We start from the raw sequence: 27,661 nt of genomic DNA, 5'->3' as shown, positions 1-27,661 counted from the left end.
ACTTACTGGTGAAAGACTGAATATTTTCCTCTTAAAGTGAGGAGGAAGGTAAGGATGTATACCCTCACAACTTCTGGTGAACACTGTAGTTAGAGTGTAAGCCAGTGAATAAGGCAGGAACAAGAAATAAAAGGCATCCAGACTGAAGAACAACAAATAAAATATTTTTATTCTCAGACAACATGATTGTCTATATAGACATTCCTGAGGGAATTTCTGCACAGAAACTTCTAGAACTAAGTTAATTTAGTAAGGACACAGGCCACAAGGTCAACACACACAAAAAAAAACAATGATATCTCTGTATCGTAGCAATGAACAATTGAAAACAAATTTTTTTAAATAGTTCCCAACAAATGAAAGACCTTGTTGTATAAATCCATGAAAAATGTACAAGAGCTGCATGCTGAAAACACAGTGCTTATGAAAGCAACCAGGAAAGACCTGAATAAATGAAAAGGAGTAACTTTTTAATGGATTGGAAGACTCAACCTAGTGAAGGTGTTCATTCTTCCAAAATTGATCTACAGATCTGATGTAAACTCCAGTAGAATTGTTTTGTAATGTAGAAATACTGAGTCTAGACGTTATGTGTAAAGTGAAGAAACTAGAAAAACCAAAGCAATTTTAGAAAAGTTGAATAAACTTGGAGCAACCAGGTTACTCTTTTAAGATGTAATATAATGCTAAGTAAATAAAACAGTGGATATTGGCAAAAGGATAGACCCATTGATCAATGGAATAAAATGTTTAGTCTAGACATAGACCTACAACAATATGGCCAGTTCATTTTTGATACAAGTGCAAAAGTTATTTAATGCAGAATAGTCTTTTCAACAAGTTACATTAGAAATCAAAATTGATATACAACTTAGTATGCAAAAGAATAAACTTCCATTTAAACCTCACACTTCATGCCAAATTTAACTTAAAATAGATAATAAATGGACATATAAAGCCTAATATTATAAAATGTTTAGAAGAAAACATAGGAGAACATCTTTGTGATCTACACTCAGGCAAAGAGTTCTTAGGAATGAAATAAAAAATGCAAACCATAATATAATTAATAAATTGGACTTCATCAAAATTATACATTTTTTGTATAAAATGAAAAAAAAAATCCACAAACTGGGAGAAAAGATTTGCAAATCGTATATCTGACAAAGAACTTGTATCTAGAATATACAAAAAATTTCTCAAAACTGCATAGGAAACAGATTACCCAATTAAAAAATGGGAAGGGGACTTGAACACATTGCACTAAGATAGGAAAATATAAGCTGTGGGTGTTGGTAAATACCCATTAAAGCCTTATAAAAGATGGTCAGCATCATTAGCTACTAAGGAAATGCAAAGTTAAATCATGAGAAAATACCACCACATGGCTATGAGAATGGCTAAGACTATTTAAAAAAATAATAATGACAATACCAAGTGCTGACAGTGAAGCTGAGCAATTGAACTCTCACATATCCCTGGTGAGTATACAAAATGGCACACTGAAACGGGAACCAAGTCTGGCAGTTTCTTATAAAGTTAAACATATTATTGTATGACTCAGCAATCCCATTCCAGGGCATTTACCCTAAAGAAATGAAAATAATAGTCATGCAAAAATCTGTACATAAATGTTATGGCAGCTCCATTTACAACTTCCCAAACTGAAAACAAACAAACAAAAAACAAGTGTTCTTCAATAGATGAAGGGCTAAACACACTGTGGCATGTTAATGCAATAGAATATTACTAAGAAATAAACTATGGAGAATGTCATTCTAAGTGAAGTAAGCCAGAAAGAGAAAGAAAAATACCATATAAGATTGCTCATATGTAGAATCTAAAAAACAAAGACAAAAAATACAAAGCATAAATACAAAACAGAAATAAACTCATAGACATAGAATACAAACTTGTGGTTGCCAAGGGGGTGGAGGGCGGGAAGGGATAGACGGGATTTCAAAATTGAAGAATAGATAAACGAGATTATACTGTATAGCACAGGGAAATATACACAAGATCTTATGGTAGCTCACAGAGAAAAAAATGTGACAATGAATATATATATGTTCATGTATAACTGAAAAATTGTGCTCAACACTGGAATTTGACACAACATTGTAAAATGATTATAAATCAATAAAAAAATGTTAAAAATAAATAAAGTAGAGTGGGAAAAAAAAAGAAATAAAATAAACTATGGATAACAGAAATATTTTGAATTAATGTCAAAGGCATTTGCTAAGTGTAAGAAGCCAGACTCGAAATGCTACATGCTGTGTGCTTCTGTTGTGTGGCGTATTTGAAAAGACAAACTGTAGGGGTAGAGAAGAGATGGGTGGTTGCCAAGGTGTAGGGGCTGGAAGAGGATGTGATGACGAAGTAACAAAGAGGCACAAGAGGGAATTTTGTGGGTGATGGAACTGTTCTCCTTTCTGATTTTGTGGTGAATCTGTGTCTGTGTTAAAAACACACAGAACTGTATTCTCAAAAAGCATTTTTTTAACCATTACTTAATTTTCAAATTAAAATTAAAATAAAGAAAAAGCTATTAAAAAGAGTGGAATGACATACCTTTAAAAGAAAAAAGTATTAGACATGGGTATCAACTTGTCAAAGATATTCAGAAATATTTGGAATAAATCTTTGTTGAAAACTGGAAAATTTGAGACTCTTTAGTGAGTAAACACTGTTGAATCCCATCTTTATTTTAGATTTACCTGTGGACATTCTCGTGTCTTTCCTGCTGGCAGGGCGCAGTGATAGGTTGAGTGGTACAGCTGACAGAATGGAGTCAAGTCTTAAGCAAAGCCAGGTGTGTGCCTGACAAGACCGCTGATGTGAAGGAGACAGGTGCCCACCAGGGATGGCTGCCTCTGCAGGGAACCACCGACCACCAACCACTGTGGAGATAGGATGCACTCAGCTTTGCCTGGAGGCAGACCTGATAAAAATCAATGAGCTTGTGGTCATTTAAAATTAGGAAGCACCTGTGGAAAATAGCCCACTTACCCTATCTATTGATGAAGAAGGGGTGGAAAAGCAGTGTAGAGCCTTTATTAGGACATATGCATTTTTAAAAACAGCTGACAAAATGAGAGCAAGTCTAGATTATATTATTATGTGAAAAAAATTCCAAACAACATGGTTAGCATGATCTCATTTAATAAAAAAACAAGCAAAAGGCAAACGAAACATATTTTTGTATAAGCTATATAATTCTTTGTATAAGATATATACTATTCAGCCATTAAACAAGTGAGACAGATGTTTAGATATAGGCATGATTTTGCCTAAGAGCTTTATACTATTTGAAGAGTGTGTTGTTCTGAATGAATCACTCTCTGTTTAAAAAAAAAAGTGTGAATTTTTATATAACATGTAATAATATAGAAATGTACATGATATAGACATAGGTGTGTTTGTGTTTAAACATAGAGAAAATAAGAAGTATTAATGGGGTTATCTCAAAGGTGAGCATACATGTAGAGGATGGATAAAGGGGGAAAAGGAGGCTTTTTTTATATATAATTTATGAAAATGTTTCCTATCCCAAATCTAAACACACACACACACACATACACACATCATTTCTGTTAATGTGGAAGAAAAGACAAACGTGTGTAAATCAAATGCTAACATTGGCTCTCTTGGTCTGATAAAATGAGATGTAAATTTTATCTCCTTCTCTGTGTTTTTCTGTGTTACCAGAATTTCTACAGCAAATAACATAATGTTTGAAAACTTTATTTCAAGTACCATTGACTAGAAAAAATATTTATGCATAATATCTTTATTATAGAATGTCTCTACTATTATTAAGACTTATTTATTTGGTAAGTTCCTCCCTACACATAGTCTTATGTCCACTTTTCTTTTTATTAGAGAAACCTAATCTCCTAAAATACCAAAAGAGCTTGTAGAAATGTTAGAAATTTCTTTCAAATTTATGTACCAGTTAGAAATGTCATCCTAACATTTAAAAACTCACTTTTACATTTTCATTTTCTCACTGTTACTTGTGAACCCAGCCTACTCCCCAACATTTCAGTTATTGGGTGTTTACAGATACACAGTTCAATGAGGTAGTTACATAGGACATGATGAGATGGGGTTTTATAATAATCAATCCTCTATCTCAGTAGTTTAAAAGAACACACTTGCTCCTGCTACACGTTTATGCTACATGCCCATCAGTGGTCTGCTAGAACTTTGCTCTGACTCATCTTCACTCAGTAACCTACGCTGGGGGAGTCTCCTTCTCTGTGTTTCCACACTTGCTGGGAAAAGAGAGCATGACGAATCACATGACTGAATTTTAAATACTCCCACTGAAGTGACATGAGTCACTTCCTTTTGCGTTTCAAGAGCCAAAGGAAGTCAGATGACCATACTTCACCACAAAGGCATGGAAAAAAATAAAATCCTACCATTTGGTCTGAAGGAGAAAGGCCAAAATAGTTGGAGGAACAGAATTAATGTCAACCATAAAATCACAGGATAAGCAACAACTGACATTGGTAAGAATCCAATGATTTCAGCCCATTAAACTTATGTTTTACATGTAACTGATTTATTTTAAGTTGCTTGACAAAAAATTTTATGCGTTTCGTAGTCCCCTAAAACTGCTGTTCTTAAAAAAAATTGACAGATATTATTTCATTTTTTTCAAAGAAAAAAATGTAAGCTGATTGGCCATTTTCAAATATTAGTCACTGCCAAGTAAAACTAGAAAAATATTAGGATAAAAGAAGATTTTTACTAGGCTTGACTAGAGTACTCCCGTTAGCAAAGTTTTTTTTAAGAGTATTATTTTATTTACATGGTTTGTTTATCTGGCTATAGTTATTCACTTTATCAGAAAATTTTGAATGCCTCCTAAGAACTGTGGCTTTTGTTGGGCACAGATTACTTTATAGCAATCCTTGAACTCTTGTGATCAATGCTAACTAATATTTAAGCACTGTCAGTAAATAAGAGGTAATCTAAATCTGCCTGGAAATGTGCATAAGCTAGGTCCTGGGTTACTTTAGGAGCAATTCCATGCCCGGCGAATATGGTATATGCTTGGAGCCTAGCTCACTGAGTTCTCATTAGCACTTGCTTCAGAAACTTGAAATTCAGAATCAATATTTATGAAAATGTGTGTGCTCACAGAAGTTAAGAAGCTATGGTTTTTGACTTTGAGAGTAAGTTCTACTTTTTCATAAAATACTGATGGTACATCATTATGCATTCCTTCCTTCCTGCCCACCCAAGTATCCACCACCACTTTAGAATCTCCATTTCTGAACATTGTCTTCATGGTCACACCTGACTGTTTCTGAAGAAAAGACCTCTAGTTTCAGATGTGAAGAAACTGTTTTCTGATCCCCAAGGAATTATCAAAGATCAGAGCTCTTTGCTAATATCTAAAAAATAGATGTGCTGCACATTCACTAACAACAGAGCTCAAAGGGTTCAAGTTTTCCACAGCTAAGACTACAGCTGCTCACAGCCATTGTAGTTTAGGTTTAATTAAACCAGTTCTGAACATGTTCCACGGTCCAGTTTTAAAATCGATCATGAATACAATAGTTAAATCCTGGCATTCACGGGATAATTTTTCTTTTTAAAAAAAGATCATCTATTGAATTAAAAAAAGGTATAATGGGGAATAATGTGTATCTAATTATTAATGTACTATAGAAATTAGCTTTTATATTGCAATTTATATTGCAATTACCTTCTTTGTGTTATAAAGCAGAACAATACAGAAGAACTTCTTTATTAATGCCTAATAGCATGGTAATTTAAAATATTCAAGTTTCTTTAATAAGGTAGTGTATGAAATGTTACTTAATTTGACAAGATTAATTATACAATTAATTTAAGACTGCTCTCAATTAAATTAGTAAAAATTCTTAAGCTTTTGAAAAGAGTGCTGAAACCTAGCATGAAGTGAGATACCTATTAAACATGATATTAATTAGACTGAGATGGAATAATGCATGTTTTGTTAATATAAAGGGCATTGTCAGAGAGTTGGTAAAGACGCATTATTTCATTACTTTAATAAGATACCCCAGCCCTCTAGACAATTTAGAAGGCTCTCCAACATTACTGGAAAATACACTGATTTGGGACTGGGACGGTGCTCAGAAGTACTCAAGACAACGGTAATAATCAAATTCCTGTCTTGGCAGTCTTTCAGGGTTCTGTTCAGATAAAGGTATTACCCAGGGAGCTAACAGACTATCAAAATACCTTCAGAGTGACATTTTCTTGATAAATTCACCTTGGCCGGGGTCTAATCCTCAACTTTTCAGGTCAAAGATTTACGTTTGCCAGAGTCCCAGGATTATTAGATCCAAGTCAACTGAGAGATACTAATTAAATTAATAATTCAGTGAAGTATAATCACAAAACCTTCATTTGTATATTTATAATGGAAAAATCTTCATTCTAGAGGACCAAAGTGTGCGATTTCTGTATTTACAGTGAACCCTTTCATGATATCAGAGTACCTGGAAAATCATTTCAGTGATGTAAAGATTGTTTGGTGTACAGAGAAGTGTTGAGTGTAAATCAACCAGGCTATGGTAGAGGCAAAAGCATCATTCCTATTCCTCCACATAAACCCTCAGCCCTCTCCACGGTGCTAGATCCTGGCTGAAGGACACAAAGGATGGGGGTTAAGGCACAGCTTACAGTGTTTGGTTGGCCATGATATACAAGCTGAGTAGGCAAAGGGGTCTAAGAAACTGGGAGGAAACATTGATCTGAGTACAATCAAGTCTTTTTCTGGGCTGAGAATCATTCTGAACACTCATGTAACTTTGCTGCATGGTAGTTGTTGACTTTCTTAATTCAAGTCTCATATTTCTAGGGGAACCAGAATCACCTAGCAAATTGAACCCAATGGTTCCCTCAGTTGGGGTTGGGTTTGGGGGAGAAACAGAGTCTATTAGCTTATACAGAGGAAGGAGGAATTCTTTCCTTTGGTGATGCTGGACTGCATCAGGGCTGTGGCTTAGAAGGAGAGGACAGTCTGAAAGTAGACCCTCCTTCTGCTGAATTTCAGCTCTCCTTTGACCCTAAGTAGGGGAGCCATTGAACAGTCCACGAAATGCACCCAGAGAGATAACTTTTCCTGAGTTCATCATTTTCAGATGAGAAAAGAAAGTGCCATGCAAGTCAAGCTCACACAATTAATTATTGGTAAAGCTGGAGCTCAAGCCAATCTTTTTAAACACTCAATCCAACATATTTTATACTATACCCTGTCACTAGGTAAATCTTATAAAGTTGGATACTATAGAATGATAAATAGAAAATCTCCCAAATTGCACAACTACTGACAAATATTCTTTTAATCCATGTAATGCATACTCAATGAGTAGTTGTCCCAAGGTCATGGTTATTATGGAAACAAGAGCTTGCTTTTATTGAGTCCTTACTGTGTGCCTGGCATCATTCTAAAGAAAGATTTTCTGTTGACTTCCATTATGAACTGGGGGCTCTGCTTCCTCCAAAACAAGTGATGGCTCTAAAACACTTAAAATTAAAATTCTTAACATAGAGTGGAAAGAGCATCATGTTAATATTCATAGTCTACATGCATTTTAACTCTTCTATCCAGACACTTCACAGGTATTTAAAAGTGAAATGGTTAAAATGCACTACACATGTATTAAAATTTCCACCTTATAGGGAGTTCTTGCTGACTCCATCTGAGAGGAATGCCTAAGTAAAAACAATATAACCATTCTTAATTAGAATTTAATAGAACATAACAAAGCTCCTTTAAATTGGAATTGCTCGGCTGTCTATCCATCCATCTCTGTATCTGTCTATCTGTCTATCTAGAAATATATGTTAAAATTAATCAATATTTTACATACACACACATACACATCCACACACACACACTCACACACACACACAGACACTTTCTCCTCAAACCAGTCGTGATCTTCTCAAGTCTCCAGTGGGCCGTCCTTTCTGAGAATAATGGGTTACCTACAGGGATATTAAGTATTTAGCAGCAACCCACCAAGCTACTGCTGCCTGTGGATGTTCAATGGAGTTAAACAGGAAGTGTCATGGTGTTATACAAATGCAGAATTTGTTTTCAGGAAAGACTCTAAGCAGAAAGTTATTTCTTCTACCAAAAGCCACATAAAGAGTTTTCACGTAGTCACAAGGTAGAGAAGGACACTGCTTACCTAGGCAGATGCAGCCCCCCAGAGATGGAGGAATTGGTGTCTAATATCAGATTCAATGAGTATCTTTCACAATTTAATATACATGTTTATTGTGTGCACCATAGGACTCTTACATTTATAATAGATGCCTCTTTGAAGATCTTAGAAAATCTTCCAAATTTCAAACACCACTGAAGAATGTTCTTTTCATTCCTGTAATACATAATCAATAGGTGGTTATCTCAAAGTGATGGCCATTATGGAAATAATAGCATGTATTTATTTCCCTACTGTGTGCCTGGGCTGTTCATTCAAACACATTAGTGTATTTCACTTAATTCTCACAACAACCCTGTGTGGTAGGTCTATGATTAGCTCCATTTTATAGAAGAGAAAATTCTACAGAAGTTAAGTAATGTGCCCAAGATCATATAACTAGAAAGTGGTGGAGACAGTTTCAAAACCAGATAGCCTAACTCAGCTCCCGCATTCTTGATCACTACACAGAATGCTAGCAGAAAGTCACCCACAGACTCATGCAGAGGACACAAATTCCTTTAACCCAGGAAAAGGATAGGAGAACTTATTTGGACACAAATAGCTGAGGCATCCAAAAGCATACTCCCAGGTTCAGGGGCAAGCACCCTGCACTGCTAAGTTTCTACAAGGACTGCACAAGGGCAGTAATCTCATCTGGTCTTTCCTAAGCTCCAGTCTACACACTCTCTCCAGGATCTTCAAACCCTGCTGCCAACTGGCAACCCTTTTGCAGATTCTGGCTTACAGCTTACAATTACCTGGTAACAACCCCAGCATATTCCTGAGATTAATCAAAGCTTGATGTCACAGAGGAAGTACCTCTTAGAGGGCACAGGATTCAGGACTCTTGGTGTCTGTTCCTGGATCTTACAAGTAAACTATGATATCTGTCTGCAAGACAGTTGACTAGACTAATTTTCCTAGCAACTTACTTCCACATATATACCTAAACATTTACATTGTTTAAAATTGAGCAGAATCAAAATAACAAGTGATTACATCCACTCTTCCAAAGTTATCCCAAAATAGTTAAAATCAAGTTCATTAAGTTTGGAAATATAATATTTAGAAAATTTACCTAAGGATTTACCTCATAAACTACTGTCAGTCCTTCTAGGAATCTATCTCAAATTTGGATAAACAGTCAAAATTTTGGATTTCCAAAAGCGATTTTTGGATAAGTTTATTCATTGCGGTATCATCTGTAATAATGAAAGAAAGGAAATAACATAAATGGCCCTCAATAGGGGGCTGATTCAATAAGTTTGGTAGAACCATATGAAGACATTCTATGCAGTTGTAAAAATGAATAATGAAAATCTCTACTACCACCAATGTGGTGGAATCTCCAGGGATTCATTATCAAGGGAAGAAAGAAAAATGTATAAAAGCATATGTAGATATTTAGGGGGTAGTATGGTTAAATACACATATCTAAGCACTGGAATGGCATATAAAAAGTCGTAATATAAATTACTATCTATAGGATGAAGCAGGGAACAGAGTAGAGGGGATTTTCATGGAAGAGAGACTTTTCTGAAAATAACTTACAATTTTTATTTGGCTTAAATTTTCTTTATTGGGGTTCTCATTAACACACAACAAACAGCACCTATTTAAAGACACAATTTGATAAATTTTGACCAACATATACACCCATGAAACCACCACAATCATTGAGATGATAACATACCTCTTACCTTGCAAAGTTTCCGCTGCCCTTTGTAGTAACTGCCTCCAGCTTCTCCCTTCACTCTGGTCTTTCCTCCTTCACCCATTCTCCCAGGCAACCACTGGTCTGTTTCTGTTACTACAGATCAGTTAGCATTTTCCAGTATTGTGCATAAATTAAGTCCTACAACATGTGTCATCCTTTTTCTTCTTTCACTCAGCATAATTATTTTGAGACTCATTCATGCTGTTGCATGTATTAATAGTCCATTCCTTTTTATTGCATTGTAGTATTCCATTATATAGATATACCACAATTTGTTTATCTTCTCTGTGGCTGCTGGGTATTTTTTTTTCCCGAAGTTTTGCCTATTGCAAATAAAGCTGCTTTGTTTGAACAGTCATGTGTAAGTTTTGTGTAGACATATGTTTTCAATTCTTTTGGGTAAATACCAAAGAATAGAATCATTAGATCATAAAGTAGGTGTATATTGAACTTTTTAAGAAATTGCCAAATGTCTACAAAGTGATAGTATGATTTTATGTTAACAGCAATGTGTGAGAGTTCTAGTTCCCCTACATCCTGCTAATACTTGGATGGTCCCTTTTCTTAATTTTTGACATTCTAATAGGTATTTAAGATTATCTCATGTGGCTCTAATTTGCATTTCCCAAATGACTAATGATATTGATCATGTACTTAGTGTTTCTTCTTTGGTAAAGTATCTATTCCAATCTTTTGCCCATTATTTAATTGGGTTGTTTGGTCTCTTACTATTGAGTTTTAAGAGTTCTTTATGCTCATACAAGTCCCTTATTAGATATATGACATTCAAATATTTTCTCCCTACTGTTATGCTATTGTTGCCAAGCATTCCACTTTTATATATGTTATAAACCCTGCATTACGTATTATTTTTGTGTAAACAGTGAATTCTCTTTTAAAGTGTTCTTATGTATTAAAAAATAAATATAAAAACATTCATTAACCATGTAGTTATCATTTCCATTGTTCTTTCTTCTTTGGGGGGATACATATTTCTACCTGCTATAATTTTCCTTCTGTCTGAAGGACTTTTAATATTTCTTGCTGTGTATTCTGCTGGAGATGAATTTTGAAATTCATGTAATTGTATGTTTTTTAGTTTAGTTTTTCTGGGGGGTTGTTTTAGGGGGAGGTAGTTAGGTTTATTTATTTATTTATTTACTTTTTCAGTGAAGGTACTGGGGATTGAACTTAGGACCTGGTGCATGCAAGCACTCTGCCATTGAGCTATACCCTCCCCTCATGTAATTGTAAAAAAAAAATCTTATTTCCTTTGGTCTTTGAAAAACAGTTTAGCTGAATATAAATATATGTATGTTAATATAAATATAACATTCTCAGTTGACAGTTTCTTCCTGTGTGTATTTTAAAGATGTTTCTCCCCTGTCTTCTTGCTTGTATTGTTTCAAGTGAGAAAGTTGCTCTCATCCTTTTCTTTGTTTCTCTGCACATAACGTGGCTGCTTTTAAGATCTTCTCTTTGCCATTTGTTTTGTGTAATATGATTGTAATGTACCTTATTGTAGTTTTCTTTGTGTTTCTTGTTCTTGGAATTCATTGAGCTTGTAGGATCTGTAGATTTCTAATTGTCATCAAATTTGAAAAATGTTTGTCTATTATGTATTCAACTACTATTTCTGAATCACTTTCTCTTCTCTCCTTCATGTATATCATTCTGTTTTAAAATTTTTCCGCTGTTCACTTTATTTTTACTTACTATTTTTCTCTGTGTATTTCCTTTGGTTTAGTTTCTACCGCTACGTCTTCACATTCACTGATCTTTTCTTCTACAAATTCTATATTGTCATTAATCCCATCCAGTGTATTTTAAATATAAAACATGGGCATTTTTATCCCTAGAAATTTAATCTGGATCTCTTCTATGTCTTTCACAACTTCCATTAACTTTTAAGCCTGTAATGGAACACAACTTTTTAAGCCTATAATGGAACACAACAAAATAACTCTTTTTCTTCAACTTTTGGAAATGAAGACTTTATTCAGAGAGGGCAATTGAGTTATAACTTAAATTTTTTTTTTAATTTTATACAATTTTTAAATGCTATACCCCATTTATAGTTACTACAAAATAGTGGCTATATCTTTTTTAAGTCCTTGTTGGCTAATTTCAACATCTTTGTCACCTTCGTGTCAGTTTCCATTGCATTTTCTCTGACAGATTATATTTTTCTACTTATTTGAATGCTTAGTAACTTCATTGGATGTCAGAAATTGTGACTTTTACCTTTTTGGATGCTTGATATCTTTGCACTCAAGCTTTGCTTTGGGATGCAGTTAAATTACTTGGAAACATCTTGATCCTTTGGGTCTTGCTTTTCAAGATTATTAGGCGGAGTCAGATTTGTGTTTAGTTTGGGGCTAATTATTTCCAATTATTGAATCAAGATCCTTCAGGGTATTCTAATGGCCTGTGAATTATGAGCTCCTGCAGGCTGGTCGGTGGGAACAGATCCTGTGCGTGCAGTTGAACACCATTGACTTTAGTCCTCTGGATGTTTTTTCCCAGCCTTGCGTAGTGTTGCCCACATTTATGCACTGACTGTTGCTCTGTTGAATACTTGGAGGAGGATCTCCTGTAGATATCCAGGTTTGTCTCTTTGCAAAATTTCTCTTCATACATATTCTCTACTAAAATCTTAAGCTATATAGGTATTCCTGAGTTCACTCTCTTTTATAAATTTAGGGAGTCTGTCACACCCTGCCTAGTGGGAACCTTGAGGCAGTGAGCTTGGTGATCATAGAGCTCATCTCATTTGTCTCCTGTTTCTCAGGGGTCAGTGTTCATCAATGCCTGATATCCAGTGTCTTGAAAGCATTGCCTTATGTATTTTTTCCACTTTTTTTGTTGTTTCATGAGAAAGGCAAATGCAGTCCCTGTTTCTCTAACTGGGCCGGAAGCAGAATTCCTCTCTATTATGGAGTTTAGCCTATTTTTAAAAAACTAAATCTAAAAGAAAAAAGCAGTCTCTGATATTTATTAAAAAACTGTAATGAATGTAACTGTACATCAAGTCATACACCATAGCCGTACAGAAAATAATTATTCCAGGTCAGTTTAGAGAACACAGTTTTATCTGTATACTGATATATATCTGATATATATTTTAAAGATTCATATAGAGGCAGGAAATTTTAAACTTTATTTAGATATGTATTTTAATGGTAATAGCAGTAAAATTATTTTAATCTAAATATATATAATAGGATAATATAAAAAAGAAATTAAGTTAATGTCATTAGGAATCAAAATTTCCAGCACAAAAGAGATATAATTATAAAAAATTAAATGTTTATAATATTTACTTAGAGATGGAAATATTAACATAAACTCATGATTTATTTTCTTTTTAAATAGTTATTTCCTAACTCTGTTCATTGAGAGGCCTAGAAAAATATGACAACTCAGTAGTAATTAACATACCAAAGCCCTGGATTTGGGACTCTAAATACTACTTTCCACTGAAAGAATCAGGGCTCCTTGGAGGAATGAAAGATCCCTCAGGTTTAGGCAGATAAAATACAAGATGAAGCTGGGACCTCTTATTATGCCCAGAAGTAAGGATGCTCTCAAGTAATAATGGGCCATGTTAGAAAAAAATTTGTGCCTCCCATTGACCAAGATGTAACAGTTTGAGTATCAGTAAGAATAATGAATACAATTGTTGAAAACAAAATAACTCTACAAAGACCTATGAGTTCATTGAACAGAAGAAAGAAAGCAAAAAAAAAAAAAATTTTAAACATACACACAACTTGATTGTCATACAAGTGAGAAGTAAATAGAGCACAAACTCGTTACTATGAAAACTAAATCTTAAAAGGAAAGAATCAAGTATTTATCATACTTTTTTCTATATAAGTTATACTTCTAAATAAGTAATAGAGGGTAAGATCTTCACAGAAATCTTCCAGCCAACTCTTAATCCTCTACCTGCTGAAACCAGATAGCATATGAGCAAACTAGGATTATACTACTCTTTATCAAGGGCGTAAATGTAAATGTGGATTAAATAAAATCAAATGAGATTTTTGCCTGATTATTCCCATATAAATGTCATGCCCCATTTGTCAAGAGGCAAATACGACTATGACAAATAGGCAAGACATTTTAAGTCTATGAATCTGATTTCTCTTTTTATGATGTAGAAACCGTTTATGGACAATTACAATAACTATCCTTGTTTTATAAGCACATCATTGGGGAAGGAAGATGATGGTGTATTTCATCACATTAAAACAAACAAACAGAAAACACTTATTTGGAGATCTTGACCCAACGAATACTTTTTTCTATGGGTTTAGAGCAGTGGTGGCCCCAGCCAGGGGTAGTAACCAAAAAACATGATTGTGTGTGGATTGCCATAAGTAGAATAGAAATGAGATAAGAAAGACTAGAAATGTTTTTTGAACATAGCGCAACCATATTTTGAGAAATTTTAGTAATAAACTTACTATGTTGAATAAAAATTAGACATGAAAAAATTAATAAGACAAAATTTTTAAAGAATAACAAACACAAAACTTTTTTGCTAGAAACTTCCTTGAGATTAAAGAATATATAAGTGTTTCCAGCACAAGAATTTTGGGAGGTCAAGTGGAACTAGCTTTGTGACTAATTTGGACAACTTGCTCACCTTTTCTGGGTCTCAGTTTTCTCATTTATAATATAAGGTCATCAATTGCACCATCAATTGCATAGGGTTATTGAGAGGATTAAGTGAGCTGATATATTTAAGTACTTAAAATAAAGACTCTGCCATATTAACTTTGAAAAATGTTAGCTAGTGTTATTCTTTAAAGGTTTTACATAAGTCTAACAACTTGCAGGTTTATCTGAGTGAAACTGGACATTACCTATTCATACCTCAAAGGCTGGAGTATTAAATAAACAAATTGGGTCCCTAAGAGTCAGGGGAAAGGTCACTGGGGAGGAAAAGATGAGGAAATGTGTAGAAATGGGGAAAGGTGAAATTGTAGGTGCTGCAAATATGTGTGATGTTTTCCCATTAAAGACAAAAATTACCTTTCTGTAATTCTGCTGATAGCCAGCCTAGCTTTTGGTTTTATGAGACACTACATTGAGTAGAGACCTCAATGATCAACAGGAGAAGCAGTTCCTGGTTATAGCTAGATTATGTTCAGGCACTTTGAATAAAGAACTCCTTTGTCTTACTTATCAGTGGGTCTTAAAGGTCTCCATGTTTCAAAATTATTCTTTTGTATGTTTCTCCTTTTCTAAGTGAAAGGTCAAGTCCCCTTTAATGCCGCGTTTCCTATTTAATTAGGCTGGCTCACCTCTCTTATTTGTTTCCTAGAGTATAACTGAATGCAAGATTTCATTCTTTGACGTCTTCATATTAATCAGTAGGAATCGTGGGATTCCTCAAGAAACAGCTGCTGACATGTGACAGGCATCATCGCTCTTAGTGATGACCTTAACAGAGAGCTTTGGTAGTTCTGAACAAACTATCATTGGAGAGAAATGATAGTTTGTAGATTGAGGGGCAGGAAACCATGTTAGTCTAGATGAGAACAGATGATAGATGACTCAGGTAAGCACGATCTTTTCTACCTACAGTCCCTGATGCTGGCCAACGAGGAACTTGAAGGATTGGTGAAAGTCGCCATAAGCCAAATAGTTGCCATTTTAAAGAATGATTGAGATGTTTTATGCCAAGAAGGAAATACTCATAGGATTATAATCTCTATTGCTTCTTTTTTTAAAATCAGGGGAAAGAGAACCCGAGAATGATTGGCTAGTAATTTCTAAGCTGAAAAGACTGTATAATTAATCATCCAAAAATCAATTTAAAAACATCTACAGAAGGACAGTCACTGGCATTGTTATGAACAGGTCTTGATGGATCTAACCTCCTTCTGTGACACAATGGCCCCCGGACTGAAGAGAAATAATGGACATAATCTATCTGGACTTCAGCAAGGTGGAGATCCTGGCTCATATGACATGCTCAATAATCTCGGCCTGACAGTCTCCATCAGTGTTCTCACTGTGCTTTGACACAGATTTCTGTTGGTCCCTGTTGCTCCTCTGGGTGGTTTATTCCTATGTTCATGAGGCCAGACATTGGGTCCTAAGTGTCTCACATTTGACCAAGCTGTGTCTTCTGCAGGGAGGTCCTCTACCTCATTCCCTCGGACAGTGACATTTTATTCTTACTTCCAAGCTTCAACACAGAAGTCAATAAGTCTCCTTGTTCTGAATCATTCATTATTTCCCGTATGTTCCTCCAGCTTTGCTTAGACTTCTCAACTTAATTAGAGACCCACATGCTCTTGACTGTATCAACTGTTTAAAAATCATGCCATCTGTAGGGAGATAATTAATGTGTCAGTTTTGGTTACTGGCTCTGGATTGGTGGATGAATTCTATGGATATGGCTTAATGAGAAGATTCCAAAATATTTTAGATAGTGTGGAAGCAAATTAACATGAGATGAAAACATATAACATAGAACAGTACATTGAATTATATCAAGTAGAGGCAGCACAGATTCATAATGGTTAAGAACATAGACTCTGGAACTCACTTATTTGGGTTTGACTCCTTAACACTACCAGACTAGCTGTGTGTCTTTGGGTAACTCACTTAGCCTCTCTGTGCCACAGTTTCTTATTCACACCCTGTTTTCATTGGCATGCCTTTTCTCTTTGTTTACTCCACAAGCCCCATGAATGGGGACTATGTCAGTTTCAGCCAATAAATTTTCAATGAATGAATGGATGGATAAATAAATCAACAAAAACAACAACAAAACTATAAGCATCAGTCTTAGCTAGACTGCCCCATTACAAAATGCTTAAATTGGTTGAGTTTGACCATTATTTCCTACGTTATGACATAATCAATGTTTATACATTAATGGGGGTCATTAACATCCTTTAACATCCTTGTAAAATTAGTTCATAATTTTTCTTCTAGTTTTATTGAGCTACAGTTGACATACAGCACAGTATAAGTTTAAGGAATATGGTATGATTTGACTTACATACATCATGAAATGATGGCCACAATCAGTTTAGTGAACATCCATCATCTCATATAGCTACAAAATATAAGAAAATAATATTTTTTCTTTGTGATCAGATAAATATTTTTTGAAGAAACTTTTAGAACTCTTTTTCCCCTAAGTTTAAGACTGCCTTTATAAGGTACAGGCAATTCTCAGTGAGGTTATAAGGGCCACACAGAGCTGAGACACAAATCCCCAAGGGAAATCTGGTTTGGCTTATTCTTTCCATTTACAATTAAAACAGGTTTTCATTGAGTAAGCTTTCCCAGTAATGCCTATTTTTAGGCCTCTCCTTTTTTTCTCTTTCTGGTAGGCGAGAGGTACTGCTTTAATAAATGTGAACCAAGGTGCAATCCTATAGGATTGAAATTAAGAAGCCCAAGGGAGAGCACTTACTTTTGAGAGCACTTACTTTTCTTTCATTGATGCTTGTAGTTGAATGTGAGCATGTGTTTAAAATTTCTATTTATGTATTTATTTTTCAACATTTTTTAATTTTTTTATAATTATAGAGAAGTTGCAAAGACAGTAGAGGAAGGTCCAGTTTCCCACTCTCTCCCAATAGTTATATCTGATGTAACTATAATATAACTGCAAAACAATAGTTTTATTTGTAATGAAACGTTCCTAACGAAGTCTCAGAACGCCCCCCATCTACACACATATGAGCGTACACATGCGTGCGGGCATGCATACACACACACACAAAGAACAGCTATTTCATCTAAGAGCTTCAGCCTAGAGGCAACTTCAATCAATAGCAGCCTACTCACCGGAAGGCAAGGAGATTGAGAAGCCACTAACAGTGACAGCAGTCCTGCCTGAAACCAGGTCAAGCCCAGGAGGCTGGAGACAAATGGAAGAATAATCTGGAGTCGCTACCAAGACCCCTGTATCAAAGCCTCCACTGTCAATGACCAGACAAAACAACCTGAAACAACCTGACAGATTGGAAGAACATTTATAGATACATTGATTTTTATCCATTATCCCTTTTCATTCTCACTGAGAAAAAGGCATATTACTAAGCACTATAGCTCTTAAGAGATTTGGCCCTTAAATCCCATCAGAAAGTACACACACAGTACTTCCTAGGCTGCTAGCTTTATGTCTGTATTATCTTTAATACAGGTACTCTGTGAAGAGGAAATATTTTTCAGGTCATGTCATGCTTTTAAAAGTGTAATGTATTAATAAAAGTAATCTGGAGTTACGGGTGGCTGGAGGCAGTGAGGTGGCGGGCAGCACAGACCTGATGCTTCTCTCGCCTGAGGCCTCGCCAGGCATCACTAATCAAGTGTGGCATCATTTCCTATTGAGCCAAGATACCACATGGGGCTTCAAGCAGCCATTGCCAGCTGGTTATACTTGGCATTAGAAGTGGAACCTAATGTGATGTTATTGGTGATTGGGGAAGGTTTCCCCAGGGAGTCAGGTTTGAAAGCAATTTGACAGACTAAAGGAAGTAGAATGGTTAAAAGAGAAGAGTCAAACATCCTAAGGGTAGATTACAATTCAATTAGCAATCTTAGAATGTTTGTTCATAGGTGTAGCCCTAGGACCTAATAGTATGTGTCAGATGACTGAGCCTCAATGCATTTTTTGCCAAAGTAATGACTAATTTGTTTTTTTGTTTCTTTTTTAGCTATCAAAGAATAATAACAGAGAGAGAGGTCACCTGGCCCTTTGGGGCAGATTTTTATAGAAGCCCCTTCAGGGGTAAGGTATGATGTAAGGTTGGTTCATAGCTCTATATGTCCAGAAATATAATTCTATAGTTTGCAACTGAGTGTCTCTGCCTGCACTAAAACTGTACCACATATTGTCTTAATTGCTACAGTAGCTTCTTGAATTTTCAATAGGTTTGGTTTTCTCTTTGCTTAAAACTATTCTGCGTCCTATCAAAAGATGAATATCACAAAAAAAATTTGTTTTCTTTTATTATCACAAAAGAACTTTAGGTATTAAGGTATTAAAATTTTTAAGTAAATAATTCTGTAAAAGAAAGACAATAAAAATCATTCTTAACCCATCAACCAGGAATGGTCAATGTTAGCATGCTGATTTGTATCTTAATAGCATTTTTCTTTGCTAATATAATGTTTTTTCTCACAAAAATGTGTTCGTGTTGTGAATACTCCTTTTAATGGGATTTATCCTACTGAAAATATATTAAATACTTTCTATAATATTTTGTTAAGAAAGATTATTATCTGAATGATATTTTATCTCATGGATAATGAATAACCTATTAACCATTTCTTTACTGATTTTGTACAATTAGAAACACTGAAATAAATCCTTCTGTGATAATACTACAGTTATCAAATTGTCCATTGAGTTCCTTAGAATAATTCTTAAAAGATTATTTGCATAATTAAAAAATGAAAACATTTAAGTTTTTCAGTATATATTGCCACTCTACCTGGCAGAAAAATCGTATCAACTAAACTCCCAATATCAAAATGTAAACAATTGGCAATTCAGTAGATGAATTAAACTTCAGATTAGCTACAACTGAAGAAAGAATTGGCAAACTGGAAGACAGAAATTACCCAGAATACAGAACACAAAGGAAAATATAGAAAATATTGAAGGAAGATTAAAGGATATGGAAGATAGAATAAAAAGTTTATAATCTTTCTAACAAAAGTTTATAAGGAGACAATAATGAAAATTTGTGAAGGGTAATATTCAAAAATAGATTGCTGAAAAATTTCCAGAATCAATGAAAGAAAAATCACAATGAGTCCTGAACAGGATAAATAAAAATAAATCTTAAAACAGTGAAAGAAAAAAATACTAAAAATAACCAGAGATAAGGCAATTCACTTCCAATGGAATAGAAACCAGAAAAACAGTAGACTTGCCAACAGAACAATGTAGGTTAAAAAAAAATGAAATCATATACTTAAAGTTTTGAGGGAAAATGGATTCTATACTTAGCAAAGCTATTATTCAAATGTTAACTTTTTTCAGACAACAAATAAGAGATTTTACTGCCTAAAGTTATTCACCAATAGTGAAAGAGTAGCAGTCCAGGAAAAAAATATTGAGCTTAGAAAATTGGTATGCCTGTGGGTAAACACAAACAAATATTGAGTGACCAGCACAGTAATGATAATAATGGTTACTTTTGGCAGTTGAAAAGCAGGCTAGAACTAAAATACCAGATAATAACATTAAAAAAGGGAGAAGAATATTTGCAATTAAAACTCCGAAGCTTTTGTATTGTTCAGAAGGTTAGTAGACATACTGCTTAAATTACACTTTGTTAATTCAAGTTTACAGATTAAAAATTTCAGCATAACTCCTAGAGTGAATGAAATAGAAGGTAACTTAGAAAGTAAAGGGGAAAAGAATATAAATAAAACAAGAGGAGTCCTGTAAAGTTGAAATTTTGCATATTTTAGGATCAAACTACTTCTACTCTAGAAAAAAGATGCAAACATACGTACATATATAAACTATAAAAGATTTTCATTACAAGCTTGTAGTAATGAAAAAGCTGAAAATTAAGTGGATAAATAAATTTTCATTTATTCATGAAATGAAATACATTACATGATTAAAATGCATAAACTGTATCTGCATAAATCAGCATAGCTAAATACCCAGAATACTGAGTGAAAAAGTAAGTTGTAGAGAATATGTAGAGTATGACGCTATTTTTGTAAAGTTTCAGACACAGTAGTACTATATTCTATATAAGGTACAAATGAAATAAAGTACAAAATATGAAAAGGATGTACCTCCCAGTTTCAGGACACAAGCTCCCACTGAGGTTGGAGCAGAAGAATTCAATGGCACTATAGCTGCATAAAACACTTTATTTCTTTAAAAAAACACCAGTTTGAAGGAAACATGGTGCTATTTGTTAAATCTGGTTTGGTAGATACATGGATGTCTCATCTACTATTTTCTGCACTTTGTTATGTATTTGAATCAATTCAGACTTAAAAATAACATTTAAAACAAAACCTTTCATATCTAAATTACATAAATTAGATAAATGTTTTTAAACAGGTTTCTTTGAACAGTTTACTACTGGAAAAAACTACTTAGCCAAAACTTACACATCAAAGGCAAATAACATCCTATTTAAAGCAGTTTGGCTGAAGACTAAACACGTCTTCCAATGATACTCCCATGGTTCAAAAACAACTTTAGAATCCATCTTTTGTAATTTCTTAAAGCACTTTGTTGTGATACGTTATCATGAAAACAGTATTATTTTATGTTCAGATCTTGTGTATTACTTCGTGGACACTTGGTCATCCAAACACTGTTTCTGAGGTGGGAGTTCTGGTCAGGCACTGTACACACACACAGCACTCGATGCCAAGTACAATGTGGTTCCTGCCCTCAGGGGGCTTATGGTCTAGGAATCGCCAAGTAAATTTAGACTGTTCTGAACATGAAGTTTAATTTAAAAGGCATCAGAGAATATTGTAGTTTTGTGTGGGGGGGGGAGAAAAAAAAAGGTAAAACATAAAATAGTCCAAAAGTCCAAAAATAATCGGGAAGAATTGTCAAGGTATAGAAAGATTACAAGAGTAGGATGAAGCAAATCAAAAATAAACACAAACTATGATGTGAAGGGCTTGGGGTTCAGAAAGTAGCTGGAGAAAGAGCAAGGAGAAAGACATACAGAAGATTATAATACAGACAGACACTAAGGGATAGTGGTGATGAAGGCTCAGTGCAGAATGAGACAAAATGTCAATGATTTGAAAGGCCAGCTCTATGAAACATTATCAGTAAGAATTTGAAAGACCACAAAGAAAGATGATCTACCATGACAGCTTTCAAATTCCACCTCAATGAGATGGCAGATACATAACCCAGCAATTGTAAATGCCACTTTTGGGGCGTACTTTGTCCAGCCTTCTAATTACAATTAAAATTGCTAAATTCTTTGATATATTCAGAGCTCAAAAGGACAAATTTCCAACACTCTCTTAAGAAAATTCATTAGGACTTTATCTTTTGAATTTGACAGCAAGAAACCTTGACTGCTTCGCACATGATGGAGTGTCCTTCGTAAGGAAGACGACCATTTTTAACTCCGTGTCTGGGAGTCTGTTCCAAAACAAGATGAAAATCGCCTCCTCAAAGCGTCAGTTAAAATGGTGTAATGAATGTTACAGCGGATCTCAAATGCTGTAATTTGTCACATGTTTATCCCTCAGAGAAATCTGCAATAAAATCCCAGGGTGTGGAAGATGAATGCTCTGGAGCATACAGGGCAGTGATTAAGAGCATTGGGCTCCCTACTCAGACAGATCTGAGCTTAAATCCTGCCTGGGTAGTTTCACAGGGGTGAAGCTCTGCTCGGACTTTCCACTCTGAGCCTCAGTGTCCCCATCGGTTAAATATGGCAAACACCACCACCACTTGTGCAGATGAGTTTGAGGGAAGAGATTGGGTAGGTGAAAGATTTGGCACTGTCCAGCTCGTCAGCCCTCAGTCACCCCTTGCAGGGGTCTCACTGGTGGTGCAGCAGGGCTATGCGTGTAGGAATCACCATCACCGTTATCCTAAACCCTTACCTCTGCTGGCACAATCCAGCTCTGTGCAGATCACTTCCACAGGGAAAGCTTCCCTGACTGTCAGCCCACATCTGGCTCCTCTGAGACAGGCTCCTGTTGAAGCTTTATTTTATATTTCTATTTGACTCCCGTTGCCGCCTCCCTATGGCTTAGTGCCCTTGCACTCAGCACCTAGAGCTGAGGCTGACAAAATTATCCAGCAAAGGCAGCTTTCAGGAAGACACTGAATCATAGATCACTGAAAGATAAATAAATAATAATTATTAACAATGATTACACTTTGTAATTGGATCCAAAAACCTTGCATCTGTTTTGCAACAGGGACATGTCCAGCAGTGGAAATAAAGACCCTCTCTCCTTAGTATTTGTCTTAAGTTATAGCTCAGTCATTCCTTCTACTCTGTAAGGTGAGTATCTCTGATTTTTGCCCAGTATGTGTTTATCTCACAGAAAGCAGTCTTACTTCCCTAATAAAAGGCGAACTGTTGGGAGAAAGAACTAGAGCATGTAGGAAATAGTTTGAGAAAGACAGGAAGAGAATGGGAACTCGTCATTCATTCATCCAGATGCGAGCCATCTGCGCACCTACAGCTGAACCTTGTATTTTACGTCACAATTGTATTCCTTAAAATAAGGTGGCAATTTACTGTTACTACAGCAACTGTGAGAAAGAACAGGGTATAGGACAAACTGTGAAGGCAAAAATGTCCGACTGTGACCACAGATTACTCAGGGAGCAAATAACAGCAGCGGATCATCTAAGCAGAGTAGGTGCTCACCTTTCTCGCCGCCCACCTTCCACAGGCTAATTTCCTAAATTTTCAGTTGGAGTGAAAATCTGAATTAAATGCTACACCGTAATAAAGAAATCACTCAGTGCTAAGTGAAAATGGAGAAAGCTGACACTATTTGTCCAAGGATCTCAACCCAAATAGAACTAACCTAGAGTGCTTCTGAAAAACACTGTATATCTGAGATTAACCCCAGAAGTTTCTGACCTGTTGGATTCCAGGGTGTCTTGAGGGTTGAGAACCATGGTCTTAATTTATCTTATGATAAACTATTAATTAGTATCAATGAGCTGATTCATGAAGAAATGTATACTTTTTTCAGTGGATTATAAAAATAAATTTTTCTGTTTTAATATATTCATTTTCTAAGCAACAGGGAGAAGACAGGTTATGCACGCTCCACTCAAGACAGACAAGGAACTTAAAGGACAAGTTTCACCTTAAAAAGTTCTTTCTTTTTAATCTATAAAGGAGTGTCTAGAAGTGAAGGAGAGGGTTGGTGTTGTCGTATTAGAACTGACTACAGAGATTTCTCAAAGTGCAAATTTGTGGCATTGTCTTCTCCCCCAAAAAGGCCAAATCAGAACTTCCTTCTAGCACATGTATGGTTCCAAACGCCAGGCATCCCACCAGCTTGAACTTCCCTTGTGCCCCCAACACCTGACAGGCCTTGCATAGATCTTCCCTGGGATTCTGAAGTCTTGATGTAAGATGAAGGAAACCAGGTGGCTGCTGCCATCCTAGCGGACAGCTGGTGTCCCATCCCATTTGCTGTCAGAGTCGGATCGCTTCCCATCTCACTAGGACCTTGAGGTGGCTGGAGCTGCACTGCTTGGACCCTTGGACTCTTGACTGGACATCCAGAGGGCTGACGGTCCCTGGAATTTCAGAAGTGCTGGTTCTAAGCAGAAGAAACGCTGTTAAATATAAATTCATCTTTGATAACTATTCTCTGGACTCTAGGGCAATGTCTATTTTCACCACAGAATATTTTATTAATTTCTTAGATGGATTTTGAATCCGATGATTCACAAATTGAACTTTGCCCTTGCCATCGTGTAAAGTTTGCGGAGTCTAAGTCGTGCTTGCAGTAGGTTTATTGCTAGAAGAGATAAAGCCTGTTCCCTCCACACCCACTGCAGACCTCCTGAGATCCTATTTCCAAAATCTTTATTAGGCTTTTCAGCTTCTCTGTTGCAGGGCATGTAATGGCTTCCTTGCACTCAAAATAGCTGTAGACTGATAGGCCATTTGTCTATGAAGATGAAATCCTGCTTTCTAATTCCTGTTTGAAGGTTCAGAGATGAGGTGAATACCTGCAAGCTTATCTTTAACAAAAGGTTTCACAAATGCTCCACTGGTTGAGTCCTTAGGTGATCAACTAGAGAAAATACGAGGCCTACGTTAGCTTTTTACTCTATCAACATGCCATAGATTTATTTCATAAAAGACTGTTCCATTCTGGGTTACCAATAAAATATGAATTATCCATAATCATCTCACCAAAGTTAAGTTCTTTACATTTTAAAAATATAAATCCTACTTCAGGGAAAGCTTCTATTTTTAAAGAGGAGTCTTTTCTGATTACTCTTGAAACTACCATTATTCTCAAACGCCTTCGAGAAAGCAAACAGCTGTTGAATCTTATGCAGAACTCTGAGTTCGAAAATCAGTACTTAGACTTTCCATTTTCGCCCAGCAGGGCCACCCAAGTGACATTTCCGGGGAATAGAATCAACTTCCAGTAAATTAGCAAACTTACACCGCAAGTGGAAATATTCAATTGAATATTTATAAGAAATAAAAAATTGAAGGTATATTGAAAAGGGAACGGCTTTTTATTGTTGAAATGCCTAATGCTTCAAGCTAACAGTTTAAACTAAAACTCAGGATGTTGTTAGGAGGGGAGAGTAATTAACATTTTATGAGTGACTGTGCAATGGTGTTTGTTACTATCAAAGGGAAAAAAGAAAAGGAAACCCTCCCCAGATGCACCGTGTTCATTTTGATTTCCAATGACAGTCTGCCGCGGTATTTGGCGGTGGAGTGGAAAGAATCAGGAGTCAGGAAACCTGAGTTTGGCCATTGTCCTCTTGACCTTAATTTCCTACAATATAAAATGAGAAAGAGGGCTGGGCTAGATATTTCTCACGTGCATCTGGCCCCATGCCAAGTCTCTGCCACAAAGATTCTGATTGCATATGTCTGGGAGACCCACCCTGAGCCTTCTGGGATGAGATCTCACAGGTACAGCATTTAGTTCCGGTAAGACTAGGGCAGGGGTCAAAACACCGAAGAGCTGGCAGTGCTGAGTACAGGGAAGGAACAGAGGGAGAGTTGCTGGAAATGATGACAACTGAGACATGCCCAGAGAGGCAGTAGGGAACATCCCTGAGCCTCAACCACCAAAATACAGGGGTCTACATGACATCTTTCTGAGAGAGAGGTACATCTACCATTAGTCTGAAGGTCTCTGACGTGATTCAGGGATGCGTACAAGCCACTTGGGCCCTGACTCTTTTTTCGGGCTCAGTCAATTTTAAATGTCACGGTTCACTGGCTAAACTATATTTGAAAACATATTTTAACTACATATTCTAACACTTTGTATTAGAACCTGGTGAATCTGTGTTTGCTCCCAATTTCTACATCTGTTCATGTCACTACCATTCTCCCTGTTGCCCAGTTTCAAGAGCCCGTGTCCGGTCATGAACTCACATTTATCTCAGCCATTCATCTCCCATATCCACTTCCTGATCACAGTCATCTAAATTATTGCAGTGGCCTTTTCTCTAGTCTCCTAGCCTCCCGTTTCTTTCTTCTCCAATTCAAATTAACCTTTCAGGTTCACAGTTCTCATCCTGTTATTTGCTTTCACAAAGTCATAATTTTTGATTAATTACTTCTATGTGATGACATCAAAATACCTTGGCCAGAGATGGAAGGCTCTCAGTGGCATTACAAATTATCTTATTCTGTTTGTCTGTTTATATCCTATAATCAAGCCAAAATGGAGTGGTTCCTATATCATGTATATGAGCCCACGCTTTTCTTAAAATTTATTTGATTTGGCTTACTTTTCCACATATGTTATTGATTCTCTTCCTCTTTTCATTTATTTAAAATATATAGAAGAAATATCTCTACATAATTCTGTTTTCCTAACACAATTATTTCCATTTTTATACAGTCTTTTCTCTTTTACTTTTATATATGCATATGGATGTTTATCACTACAGTCCATTTTACATATACTTGTGCATTCTAGTTACATTCCCTGTCCGTTTGGCCACATAATCTTCCTACTTTTCATTTTAATAGTTGCATAACTTTCCAACCAGCAGATGTGCTATAATTCAGTTGACCATTCTTCCATCTATAGTTAGACATTTTGGTTTATTTTTTTTCTAATTTTTAGCTATTATAAATAATGTTGTAATTTTAGCTATTATAAATAATGGTACGATTAATAGCTCCATGTGTAACATTCTCCCTTGGGTTTATAACCTTTAGATAACTTTCCAGGAGTGAATTAGGCCAAAGATATAAAATTTTTATGGTTTTTTGATGTACATTGACATATTGTTTTCCAAAAAGGTTATGCCAACTGATAACTGCCACTGATAAGGTATCTGAGTATACCATTTTTACTACAAACTTGCTGGCTCAAAAGAAAAACAACTCTACCTTATTAATATCTTAATTTTCATATGTTTAGGACCAGGAAATGTAAATTTTGTTCATATTTTGTTTATGGAATTTTCTTCTAATGTAAAAATGTCTATTTGTGTAATTTTCTGGCTAAATTTATAAATTTCAAAAGGTCATGGACCATGTCAGTCTTGTTTTCCACTCTACAGGAGAGCTCAGCACCATTTCTGACACTTAAATAGCACTAGGAATATCTTTGTGCTGTAAATAAACACATTTCTTTTTGAGGCCTTATATGTCTTTACCAATTCATATGAGCTCCTTATATACCAGGCATATTAGCCTTTTGTCATGGTTAACACTTTTCCTTTTATTTTAGTTTCATATTGTTTTTAAAGATAAAATATTGTAGTAGGAACAACTGCTATTTCCTTTGTGTGCCCTTTTATTGCCTTAAAAGCTAAAAGTTGTACTCTACAGAGATGAGAACATATATATTGAAATTTTTATTTTTCTATTTTTTGTTCAAGTTTCCTTTGGGGATGAACTCTCACTATTCTTCAAAGCTTGTCCTAAATGTACCTTTTCCAAGGTTCTTCCTGGGTGTTAAGAAATGGTTGTTTACCCACAACCACAGCCACCAATAGCTTATCACAGAGGCCTTTGGTTTGGAG

The sequence above is a fragment of the Camelus bactrianus genome, chromosome 8 (genome assembly GCF_048773025.1).
Source record: "Camelus bactrianus isolate YW-2024 breed Bactrian camel chromosome 8, ASM4877302v1, whole genome shotgun sequence".
Lineage (NCBI taxonomy): Eukaryota > Metazoa > Chordata > Mammalia > Artiodactyla > Camelidae > Camelus > Camelus bactrianus.
This window is presented reverse-complemented; position numbering follows the sequence as displayed.